Consider the following 13135-nt stretch of genomic DNA (forward strand, 5'->3'; position numbering starts at 1 on the left):
TTGATTCGCTCCCCAAGTGGTGGAAAGGAGGACACGGAGGATGTTCAGTGCTCTTGTACATTTGACCCATAGCTGCTTGATGTGTGGTATAAAGGTCAGCTTACGGTCAAAGATAAGCCCCAATAACTTTGTCTCAAGGACCACAGGCAGCACAACTTCACTGATACAGAGTTCAGGATCAGGGTAAATACCACACTAGCGGTAAAAGTGCATGCAAACGGTTTTAGAGACAGAAAAGTTAAAACCTTTTGCTGTGATCCACTTTAGTAAACAATTGAGGACAGTCTTTAGCTGCTGCTCAGTATACCTCATGTTTGACGACTGTATGTGTGTGTTTTCTTATAGCAAAGCCACATTGGGCTATCTGTTGAGCCCACCGAGGGAAATCGAACCCCTGATTTTAGCGTTGTAAATCCGTAGACATAGTTTGACGACTGACATGAGATGTGAAAGTCGTCGACATAGAGCCCGTTGGCAACAGTAAAAGGGAGTTGTTCTGTGATGGCATTAACCTTAAAACTGAAACGTTTGACACTCAAACAGAGCTCTCAGGGACTCCAAGTTCCCATAGAAAAGAACGGGAAAATGTCGAAGCCACACGAACTTGGAATCTCTTGTCCATTAAAAATTTTAATAAAAATGGGCAAATGATCACATAATCCATATCTATGGAGATCTCACAAAATTCCATACCTCCATGTTGTATCATAAGCCTTATCAATGTCAAAGAATATTGATACAAGATTTGTCGTTTGAGAAAGGCTTCTCTGATTGACGTGTTTAGTGGAATCAGGTGGTCCACGGTGGAGCGCTCTCATCAAAACCCACACTGAGTGGGCGAGAGGAGGTTGTTTGAGTCGAGGGACCAAACAAGACTAGCATTAATCATCCTCTCTAAAGTCTTAGAGCTCGTCAAAGCAATTGGGCAGTTCTTTAGAGGAATCTTGGGGTCCTTCCCAGGCTTAGAGAAAGGTAGGACTATAGCCCGGCACCAGGCATCAGAAAAAACATTCTCCTGCCAGATCCGATTAAAAAACAATCAGAAGAATAGCAAGAGAAGCAGGAGATAGATGGCGTAACATTTCATAGTGTACATCATCAGGTCCAACTGATGTAATGCCAGACCAATGAAGGGAAAGTTTCAGTTCCACCAGTATAAAAGGACGACTATAGTCAAAGAGATAGTCAGTTCGAAAGGAAAGAGGTGAACGCTCTACCCGAGTCTTGGTGGCTAAGAAGGTGGAGGAAAAAGCAGAAGTGCTAGATACCTGGCAAAAGCTTTTACCTAAAGTATCAGCAATGCTCCGGGTATCAGCTACTTCCTGGCCATCAGAGGACAAGATCAAGAGAGGGACAGAATTATATTGTCCACTGACCTTTCCAATCTTGTCCCATATGACTTTGGAACTGGTGATAAAAAACATGCTGCCACACAGTCGTCTATTGATGGCTTACAGACGATGGCAGGATCAAGTGAAAGAGGGTCAGTTTGCTTGATCCAGCTTTAACCAGGTCGGTTGGCATCAACCACTACCAGTCTCTCTCAAAATTATACAGAAATGATCACTTCCTCGTGGATTATTGTCAACCCTCCATGAAAAGTCGGAGAATAGTGAAGGGGAGCAAATTGAGGGATCAATAACAGTAAAGGACAGACTAGGTGCATGGAAATAAGTAGAAGAACCAGTACTGAAAAGAGAGAGGTTGTGATCACAGAGCATATGCTCTACAGAGCGACCCCTCCTTTTAATATCAGCACTTTCCCAGAGGGGGTGATATCCATTATAGTCCCCCAGGAATAAAAAGGGAGACAGCAACTGTTCAATGAGAGCATCAAGGTCTGACAGATCATATGTCTCTCCAGGCGACAGGTAAAGAGAACAAAAAGTGATAGTATGACCCAAGGAAACAGGGATGGCTACGGCCTTCAAGGATGTGTCGAGTGGCAAAGACAGGGTGGACACATGCTGATCAACTAACAGTGCCACCTCTCCATGCACTCGTCCATCACACAGCATTTCATTTCTGTACAAAAATATCGCCGAAAGGTGACTGTATAAACAAGTTTCAGAAGTGTTTCCTGTAAGGAAAGAATACAGAATGGTAGGAAGCAATCAGTGTTTTGATGTCTTCCAGATTAGAATGTAGACCACGACAGTTCCATTGTATCAAGGTGGCCATTTTTATTTAAGTGCAGGCGAATTGGGTGGAGAACCTTTCTGTTTACGACCACGTCTTTTTTCTTTACTGTCTTTATTCGAGGGAGTTCTATCGACCTCCATGGATCCTGCCCTAAGTCGATAGGATAGGTCTTTGCTGTTGGAAGAGGATTCCAAAGACTGAGGATGTGAACGAATGATCGTTTTACATTTTGTGGTGGGACAAGAAGATGTACCCGAGGAAATGCCTGTGCCCGAAGTCAAAGGAAGTGGATCTTGGGATTTGCTGGAATGTATGTTAGGGACAGAGATGGGTGTTTTTAATCATGGAGGTCAAAAGACTTTTCATTTGGTTTGAGAATGACACTTTTGTAGTAGTGGAACAAAGTGCAGTAGCATACGTCCGAGATGAAGTGGTGGACAGTAACTTTCGAGCCTCAGGGTAAGTAATGTGATGAATCGTTTTCAAATGCTGCACATCTTTTTCTTCCAATCATTTAGGGCAAGAACGAAAGAAAGACGAGTGAGAGCCATTACAATTGACGCAATGAGGGTACGTTTCACACTCACAGGCATCATAATCCTTACCACTGCAATGAGCACACATCAAGGTACCACAATATAACGTCTTTGAATGACCGAACTGCTGACACTGGAAACATCGGAGAGGGTTTGAAATGTATGGTTTTACCTTGCAATTAAGATAACCTGCCTTGATGGTGGCAGATGAGCGTGGTGATGCAAATGTCAGAATGAGGACATTGGTCGGCATCATAATTCCACCTTTGCGAGTTGAGATACACCTCACTGCAGAAACTCCTTGGGTGGAGAAACAAGCGAGAATCTCTGACTCGGGGATTTTCTTCAAATTCCTCTCAACAATAACTCTTTATGATGAATTCAAAGTAGCATGAGGTGTGACCTTAATAGGTATATCCCCAATTGCCTTTGAATGCAAGAGGAGTTCACTGTGTTGAGATGTGGATGTTTCCACCAATATATCACCAGATCGAAGCTTCTTTACTGACTTTAGAGAGCCAGCAAGTCCCTCTCGTTCCTTTCGAATGAAAAAAGGAGAGATTTGCCCTTAAGATTTGTCTGAAAGAGAATGTAGGATAAGAAAATGAGGTACAACAGGTGGTACATATGTTGAAAATTGCTGCTCAAAATCTTCAAGACGTAGTTGTTTACCTGTGGACTGTTTTTTTCACTATTTTATTTACATTTTTATGTGGAGGATCCATAATAAAAAAAGGAAATATCGTTGCCCACTGACCCCACCCACCAAGGAGCCCTACGATGGGACACAATACAATGTCAAACAAGGACAATGCAGCAACGCCAGGATTTTAAGCACTATACCCAAACAGCAGCATCAGATAAAATGTCCACAACACCTGTTGAGAACATCCAACACTGGTACTTCGTTGAACCTAGCCCAAGTTGACCAGCCGATTGACACAAAGGGGACTACTCCAAGGCCGCCCGTCTACAGGATTTCAAGGCCAAAGGGGTGTGTTAGGGTTGGACCCCTCAACCACCAGGATCCTTTCCTCCTCTTCACGGGTCGCCACGCACGGCAAACACGTGGGTGGATGTTTATATCCCAGAGGTGGTAAGCTGGAAGAACAGAACCTTTCCTGGGAGGTCCCCACCCCACGTACAGGAATCCACACCGAGGAATGTATATTAGTGATCACCTGCAAAAAAAAGAACCGCATGTAATGCACAATATAATAAATAGAAACATTAATTTCTTGCAATTGACACTTCTTGCAAAAACCTCTGCTTTACAGAATTTCAAAATTTATGCATAAAAAGACCCGAACTTGATTACTGACTTGTCTATTGTTTGTTCTACGCATTCTGCCAAAAAATCTGTTTCAACAACTTTCGAGTCAAAACACACACGTGCAAACACAGAGGCAAGATTCTCCCCTTTCTTCTTTTTTTGGGGGATGAAGGTATGAAAGATTTCACCCCAAGTAAATTATAGTAAAATTTGTTTACTCCTTTTTTTATAAGCGCAAACCTACACAACGTATTTCGATGTGTTGTGTCGTCTGTAAAGAATGAATCAAACCCCGGACTTAAGCGTTACACGCACTTTAGCTTACTGTTTTGCCACTAAGGAAAAATAAATTTTCATATAATCTCTCCGCCCCCACTAGCTCAGCAGCAGGTCTGAGGGCTTATAACGCTGAACACTGAAAAATTTGATTTCAGTATCTATAGTGAGAACTGTAAAATTAGCTCATTTAATATGATAGCTTTGTGTTGTGTAGTGCAGCGGTAAGTCTACGGATTTACATCACTAAAATCAGGGGTTCGATTCTCTTCGGTGGGCTCAGCAGATAGCCTGATGTGGCTTTGCTATAAGAAAAACACACGTAACAAAGCCACATCGAGCTATCTGCTGTGTCCACCGAGGATAACCTAACCCCCAATTTCAGCGTTGTAAATCTGTAGGCTTACCGCTGTCCCAGCGGGGGACACTTTGTGCTTAATAAATATATAAATATTCTTATGAAAGTGGCCGCTAAGTGTAATGTTCTCATGATAATCGATATTGACTCTTTAAAATTAAATTTAAAAAATTCTGAAATGTATTATTCCATATAGAATACAACTGTGGAAAATTGGTTAGTAGATCTAGAATATATTAGAATGTTCATGGATTCTGAGTATAGTGTTTAACGTATTATTAATACGACTTGGTGTTCTTACATACATATTTTCATTGTTGCAGACTTTTGTTTCTCTTTACTACGAAAATATCTCGTTATAATGTAGTCATCATTTTCTAAAGGTACGAGTTCAGAGATTTATTTTCAGTTAGTTGATTATTTGAAATTAAGCCCAAAGCTACATAATGAGCTATCTGTGTTCTGCCCACCAAGTCCCCCGCTAGTACAACAGTTAGTCTACGAATTTATAATGCTAAAATCAGGGGTTCGGTTCCCCTCGGTGGACTCAGCAGATAGCCCGATGTAGGGCTAACGTAGCACTGAGGGGAGAGGGAGGCATTTGTAGTGAGATCTATTTTATTTTTGTAAATAAGTGTCAAAACAAAATTAAATTGTAACGTTTCAAGCTCTTACCACGAGTATTCATATTTGTATTATTTATTTGTAATTTATTTGGACCATCATCGTGTTTTTGACCCAGCATGGCCAAGTGGTAAGGGCACTCGACTCATAGTCGTACGTCACACCAAACTTGCTCGCTCTTTCAGGCGTGGGGGCATTATAATGTGACGTTTAGTCCCATTATTAGTTGGTAATAGAGCATCCTAAGAGTTGACAGTGGGTGGTGATGACTAGTCCCTTCCCGTTAGTCTTAAACTGCTATATTAGAGACGGCTAGCGCAAATAGTCCTCGTGTAACTTTGTGCGAAATTCGAAACAAACCAAACACTTTTTCTTAGTTTTATAGTTAATAAACTTCTCCCAGCTGTAGAGGCTTAAGTATTCGAGCCAAAAGCTTGTACATTAATTTAAAAAACTAAAACAAAAAAACGTAACAATAGTCCAAATAAATTTCACAGTACAAAAATTAAATTGTTTTAAATCACATTATGATATCTTTATGGAAGTGATGGTTTCCCAGTGGTGTGTAGAATTTGTTTTTTCTAACAAAATGAAAAAATATATAATTGGTATTGAAATAAAGAAATACTTTTGTGCTGTTAGTTCTCACCCTAATTCTAATTTGTAAATGGCTCATATAAAATTAATAATAATTACAGCTTACTAACTTAAATCTAATTTTTGTCCCAACAGTTTTTGTTAATTAAGCGATTTGCTAGTATAAATAGTTTCTCAACCACTACTGCGTTTCTTATATCCAGGCTTCTAAAATATTCTACTTTTTTTTTGGCCGAAGGGAAGACGTAACCTTCTGCTGGCTCGCCAATTTCCTTTTCTAGGCTGCAATAATATAAAAGAAAAGAAAGAGAAGGTTCTGTGTTTGTCATATCATGATGTACCCTGGTATTGAGCGAAAGGTTTCTTCAGAGGTTCGTACTTTCACCTGTTTTTACCCATGGAATCTAATGTAACGTTCCATTGTTCTTGACAAGAATAACTCTGCGTTACACTGTATTTGGCACGTGAAGAAATACGTATAAGCCTCTTTCTGCCAACTTGACAAAAAACGTTACTGCAACATTTAACTTTGTTCAAATCAAAATGCATTGGTTTAACATTTTATTTCTGGATAATAATGATGCTACACTGAGATATGGAGTACTTTATTAACATGTTTACCTCTTGGTAAGCACTCATAATTGGGTTATTCTGGTTAATAACACATCTAGTTGTGGTTAACTTAAAAATCACCGAGATGTAGGAAGAAATATTCTCAACGAGTTCAGGTGTAACAAGCGTGTAGTTCGTTTTTCTTTGATTTTGTGTAAAGCTAAATGTTTTAATTTTTATTCATTATCATTTGTCCTGAATTATCAAGTAATCCAACGTATGTTTTCCATACCTTAGTTTCTAGCAAGCAGGAGGGGCTCAAAGGAACTGAAAGTGAAGTCCATAGTATAAGAAATACTTAGTTTCGAAGATCAGTTGCTATAGAACCTACTAGATTTTAATAGTATTACAGTACTACTGAGAAATCGAATATGTATTCATAAGCTCCAAATTTCACAATACCTTTAGACAAAAAAAATGTAATGTCTTATATGCTGTACTAAATTTAAATTCCATAATTTTACTTACACTCTCAAGAATGTCAAACAATAAAGACCCATATAAACAGTTTTCCTTTCTAACGCTATCTCTTAATCTTCCGAAGAATTCTGTTCGTGGTGAGGAATAAGACAAGCCACGTGATGTGATGATCTACATTTCTAGTTCGGGAAAAAAGAAAAGGAGGCCGTTTTCTTTTTACAATTAAAGATGACGAAACAATTTATTGGGACAGGCAACGTAAAGTCTAGTCTCAGGATCTCTGCGTTCTAGCTTGTTTGAGTACCTAAAAAAAAAGGCCTTCTGATTGGATAAAGCTTGAAGGAACCAATTCCAAAGTATTTTTATAAAATAAGTTTAAAGTCTCAGGCCACCCTATTAGCTTTATGCAGTGGATCCTGAGAATACAGACGGTGGCGTCTCCTTTTACTTGAGCTTCAGGTATGTAGAAGCTCCGTTATCAGTTTAGGTTTAGCTTTATTTGTTTGTTATTAAGCACAAAGAAACCTCAGTTTTAACGCTGTAAGACTTCAAACTTTATTGTAAAATACATCTCTGATTCTGAAAAAAGAAAAAATAATGTACTTTATTTTCCAAATGATTGTTGTGGTTTTAATTTATAATGTATATCACAATGTTAGGAAATTTCGCTTTCTTAAACAATTCATCAAAAAACTTTATTGTCTGTTTGTTTTCTTTGCTTTTGTAGTTAGGCGTCAAGCTACATAATGTGCTCCGCCCACCACAGGTATAGAAACTCGATTTCTGACGTTGAAAGTCCACAAAAATACTTGTGTACCACTGGGGAGGCATTTTTTTTTTTTTTGTCATTTCAGTTTTATTACGAAAAATTATCCTATACCACCGTCACAAGAAAATATTTATCTGTTTAAAACGTTTTTTACGTTTAATCCATAATTGATATTTAATAAGGCTGTATGTTTGTTCCAATTGAGTCAGATTTAACAAAAGAAACTGTGAAAAATATTTTGGTTGCCTATTAAGTTTACAGAGTTTAAATGTTAAATTAATGTACATTTATATTCAACTGCTAACTAAAGCAAGCTCACTCACTGTTGGTTCAGAACTAAAAATCAACCGGGTGATTGTTATAGCTCATTTGTTGTACCGTTATAATTAGATTAATTGATTCATCAGTTGGGTTCTCTAACTTTTAGTAATATTTTTGGTCGCTTGTTATGTTTGATATTTCAACTTAAAATTATGTACTTATTTTGGCCATATTCAAGTTTTCACAAGATGTACTGAAAATATCAAAATAGTTATATTCTGATATATTATATTCTATATAATGCATTTTAAGTTCAACTATAGTTAAATGGTTAATTTATTTACAAATTGAATATATAAACTATAAACGTTTATTTTGTAAGATGAAGTTGTATGCAGCGTGACCTCACTTATGGAAGAGTTAATATTGACTTAATTTTGAGTGAATCATATAGTGGAAGAAATATAACCAAACACTCTATTTTATGGAATAATCATGTGAGTTTCGATCACAATAACCTGCTTTTGAACTATTATTTTTATACCAAGTAATATAGCTGCTATTTCTAAATTTCTGCAAACTTTCAGTTTTGTTGAAGCAGCGAATAATCTTTCTTTAATCTTATTTAACAATCTCCAAACTTCTAATTAAAGCATTATCATGATTCCTTCCTAATTTAGTCACAAAAGTTGCAGGATTAGCGACATCTTTTTATAGCTTTAGCGTTACATTGTGTAACGGTGCAGCGCCCTCTGTAAAGATAGTTTGGCAAACTTATTTTTGGCCGCCATGTTCACTTTTTTATGTACACGTATATAGTTGGTATTAAGTTTGTGAATTGATATTGTCTTTTACATTTAAAAAAAGCATTTACTCTAAATGCCAGTTTTTAACTCACTGTACGAATTTTTAGTTTGAAAATTATTGTTGATTTTTTTTTTCTTTTGACTGCCAGGAGTTATTTGTATATGTTTCAATTTTCTTGTAGAGTTGTTTTAACACCAAGGTATTTATTAAAAAAACTTAATACGTATACTTATTTATCTGTGGACGAGATTTTCTAAATTGCCTGGCACTAGATGGAGATCATTCACAGCCCATATGCTAGTACAGCGGTAAGTCTACGGATTTACAACGCTAAAATCAGGGGTTTGATCCCCCTCGGTGGACTCAACCCGATGTGGCTTTGCTATAAGAAAACTCACACAGTCTAACTCACTCATCATTCACAGAGAAGTAGATGTAACTATACCATGCTACTTCATTTCTTCCTTAACGTTTCTACAAGGTGTCTTCACTGTTATAAACCGTAAGCCTAAAGGAATACTATGCTAAGTGTAGTATGAATAACGTGAAAATAAACTGACTGTACAATTTCGCGGCTGATCTATCGAGTAACTAAATATTCATGATAACTGGCACGATTCCAAATACTTCTCTAAATCTTCATTTAATAATTGAAAATAAATTAATACAATGTCAAATCAATATTCACCACTAGCTTAATTAAAGCAAAACATTGGTATATACTTCTAGTCATTTTGTGAAATTTTGCACACATTTTGTACCTATTTTCACTTTTACTCTGTTGCCAAAAACCAAGGATATCGACAGCAACTCCCTTAAATGGTGATTCAGCACAATATTTGGGTAGGTATTCATGCTGTAAATCATTGGCTCACAGCAGAGTTCACATGATATCAATTCTCTACAGACTCCTGACATTCAACCTAGTAAGAAGTGTTCTCTTACTCTCTCCAAAGTATTTTTACCAAATAAATGTCAGCTGTTATGAGGTTGTGAAGGTGGCAAAATGTAGAGATGACAAAAGTACGAACTGTAGTCATTGTTTTTGTATTTTGCTGTCTTTCTATTTCCAACATAGCAGTCCCTTTCATAAGCATAAGCAATCTCACTTTGCCCAATACAACTTTGTTTTCAGGATATATGGTGTTGTATTCCTGGAGTTTCTGGAGCCATCTTGCAATCTGATTCTCTGGGTTGAGAATATTCGCCAACTCCTTTAATACTGCATGATTTGTACAGAGTAAATTTTTGTCCATACAGGTAACAAAGGTAATGCCCTAAGGCTCGAACAACATTAATCGGTGTTTTAGAGTTCTACAGTATTTTCTTTCTACATTATCCATTGCCTTGCAACAGTTTACAATCACATATCCATTTTCGTGTTGAACTTGAGATAAAACAGTTTCTACTACAAAATCATTGGCATATGTATCCAAAATGAGTGGATCTTCAAGAGTTGGGTGTGTTGGCTAATTTTTTATTCAGTTTGTTGAATGTTTGTTCACAATTAGTTATCCAATAAATCTTAATTGTTTTTTTTTCAAATAATTTATGAACAGGACAAGCTATGATATTACAAAACAACAATAGTAAGAAAACAGTCTAAGAAATCATCTAACCTCACACAGGTTCTTTGATGTTGGCAAATATATATAAATAATCCAAAACAGTTAAAATTGCTTATTGATACAAAACGTATTCAAAATAAAGTTTTCTTACCTATGCATGACCAGGTCGTTAGGGCGATCGACTCGCAACCTGAATGTCGTGGGTTCGAACCTCCGTTGTAACAAACATGCCCTTTCAACCGTAAGGGCATTATAATGTAACGGTCAGTCCCACAACTTGTTGGCAAAAGAGTAGCTCAAGAGTTGACGGTGGGTGGTGATGACTAATTGCATTTCCTCTAGTCTTACATTGTTAAATTAGGGACGGGTAGCGAAGATAGCCCTCGTGTAGCTTTGCATGTAATTAAAAAAACAAACCTTACTCCTCATTTACAGACACAAGAAACAATTATAAATTATTTTTGTACTGTATGTTGTTACATATATTTTTCAAACAACTTAAATAAGGTGATGTTATAAGTTAACGTTTAAGCAGTTCGGTTTGTTGGTCTATAACAACTGCCCTAAAAGTGTGGTTCCGAACCCCTGGTTGTCTAAAATGCAAGTTATATAAAAAGCTGCACCATTCTTCCAATTAAATCCTAATGAGCTTGTTTGTTGTTTTTTTTCAGTGGCAAGAAAAAACGGGTGAGGTAGGACTGACAGGTGGTGTCCCTTGTCTCTTGTCATCCCTAACCCCTATAACAAAATGTTTGAGAACCACTAACACAAAGATACTAAGATCCCCCCTCTTTCTTTGTTTTTTTTTTATCTTTGAATTTCGCGCAAAGCTACTCGAGGGTTATCTGTGCTAGCCGCCCTTATTTAGCAGTGTAAGACTAGAGAGACGGAAGAAAGCTAATCATCCCCACCCACCGCCAACTCTTGGGCTACTATTTTACCAACGAATAGTGAGTTTGACTGTCATATTATAACGCTCCCATGGTTGAAATGGCGAGCATGTTTGGTGCGACGGGGATTCGAGCATACGACCCTCAGATTACGAGTCGAGCGCCTTAACCACATGGCCATGACAGGCAAAGATTCCCTTTATTTGTACTGGTTTTCAATCATGTTGTTCTTACAAAACTGAATCCTGTTGAACAATTTTTCCACAATCTACATGAACTCAACCACTTTTTGTGTTTGTCTTTGATTGAAGTTTCTGAAAGCCATTGTTGATTGTTGTTAATAAATTAAGTTAAACCATTTATTAAAAAGGCCGAAAAATCATACAGTTATTTTCAAACTTTATCAAATTTGCACTCATTAATGAGATAGTTTTATCTCGTACTTACTGCTTAAATGGATAAACTGTGTGTCACGGTGTCAAACTTTGTGTATCAGTTTCTCCTCAGTTCGGTGCAAGTTTGAATTCAAGATTTTTTCGTTTAACTTTAATTTCCCACAGCTTTCTTCTTTCTTTGAAAAAAGGAAACTTTTATAGAGTGGCGTAACTACAAAACATGCTCCCTTGAAAAAAAAGTAATTGGACCATTATACTTATGTTCCTTGTCGTAATTGGACCATTATATTTATGTTCCTTGTCGTAATTGGACCATTATACTTATGTTCCTTGTCGTAATTGGACCATTATACTTATGTTCCTTGTCGTAATTGGACCATTATACTTATGTTCCTTGTCGTAATTGGACCATCATACTTATGTTCCTTGTCGTAATTGGACCATTATACTTATGTTCCTTGTCGACAATTTTTAATCCTGTCAGGCCCTTTTGATCCCTCTCGCAATGACAGTGCATAGTGATGTCACTGCTTGTATAATCTTTTATAATTTTACAGAATTTCTGTAAGTCGTTGTAATGCAGTTAGGAAGACATTTTACGCGTACTTTTGTGACAGAATTCTGTAGATCTTGTAATGCTGTCGAATTTAAACAAGTATGTAATAGTAGAAGATAGATAGCGCCCAGTAAAACCAACAAATCACAATGCCGCATTTTTTTTCAATGCTGGTTGCTTAACTCTCGTATAGATGGCTCTGGATCAAAGAGGTTTCAATATCTTTGGTGTGTAATTTGTATTGTAGTACCATGTGGACTATTTAAATTATATAGTTCGATAAATAAAAAATAAAAAATGAAGATAAGTGATACAGAGAGATAGCATGAAACGAATTATTTTTTCTTTTTCATCATTATTTTAAAAATCCGAATTATCTTTAGAAATTTCGCTGGTGAATCAGTCATTCACATTTGCACTTTTAGCCCATATTATGTTTTAAGTTTTATAATAGATCTGGAGGTGCGTGGAAAGTATAATAATTGTTACAGAATTTATCAAAATAAATTTTTTTACAGGTTTTCCTAGTCCTAACACAGCCATCAATATGTCTGATAACATGAGGTATGTGCACATAAGATATTATCTGTCAAACCAACTATACTTTACTTTGTAGCTTAAAAGTTTTAAACGAAGAGAAACTGAGGATAATTCTGTAATAATTAAGCTATGTTTATTAAATTCTGTTACATACTATGCGTAATTATGATAAATAAGTAACACTATTGCAAAGCACTGCAAGCTACTCTCGTCGTCTCTTAAAGGGGAAGGACTAAATTAATCGGAACATTTTCTAAAAATCCTAAAAACAAACAAACATAGTTTTCCAAATGTTGTTATTATATTTTTTATGGAAATTGAATGTTATTTAATAAAAAGTTTTAAAGGTGCACTATTTTAATTTAAGTAAACTGTTTTAACACTGAAAAGGTTTTTTAATGTTTTACTTGTAAAATTAATTTGTAATTTACTTTTAGTTAATTTAATGAAACCTATTCCATTAATTATTTTTTTCACAAATTTCAACTGTAACACTTTACTTTAGGTTGTT

At 36.5% G+C, this 13135-nt stretch overlaps 1 long non-coding RNA gene across 2 annotated transcripts; it reads left to right on the top strand.

Moving 5' to 3' along the window:
* The first annotated feature begins 6162 nt into the window (after positions 1-6162).
* Positions 6163-12648, top strand: LOC143238870 (uncharacterized). Of its 2 annotated transcripts, none has more exons than XR_013020813.1 (3): positions 6163-6177; positions 6963-7297; positions 12603-12648. It is a non-coding gene; the product is annotated as an uncharacterized LOC143238870 (long non-coding RNA). The 2 variants fall into 2 exon arrangements; XR_013020814.1 differs by lacking the exon at positions 6163-6177 and adding an exon at positions 6419-6433.
* Positions 12649-13135: the final 487 nt, after the last annotated feature.

This window comes from Tachypleus tridentatus, chromosome 13 (assembly GCF_004210375.1).
Source record: "Tachypleus tridentatus isolate NWPU-2018 chromosome 13, ASM421037v1, whole genome shotgun sequence".
Classification (NCBI taxonomy): Eukaryota; Metazoa; Arthropoda; class Merostomata; order Xiphosura; family Limulidae; genus Tachypleus; species Tachypleus tridentatus.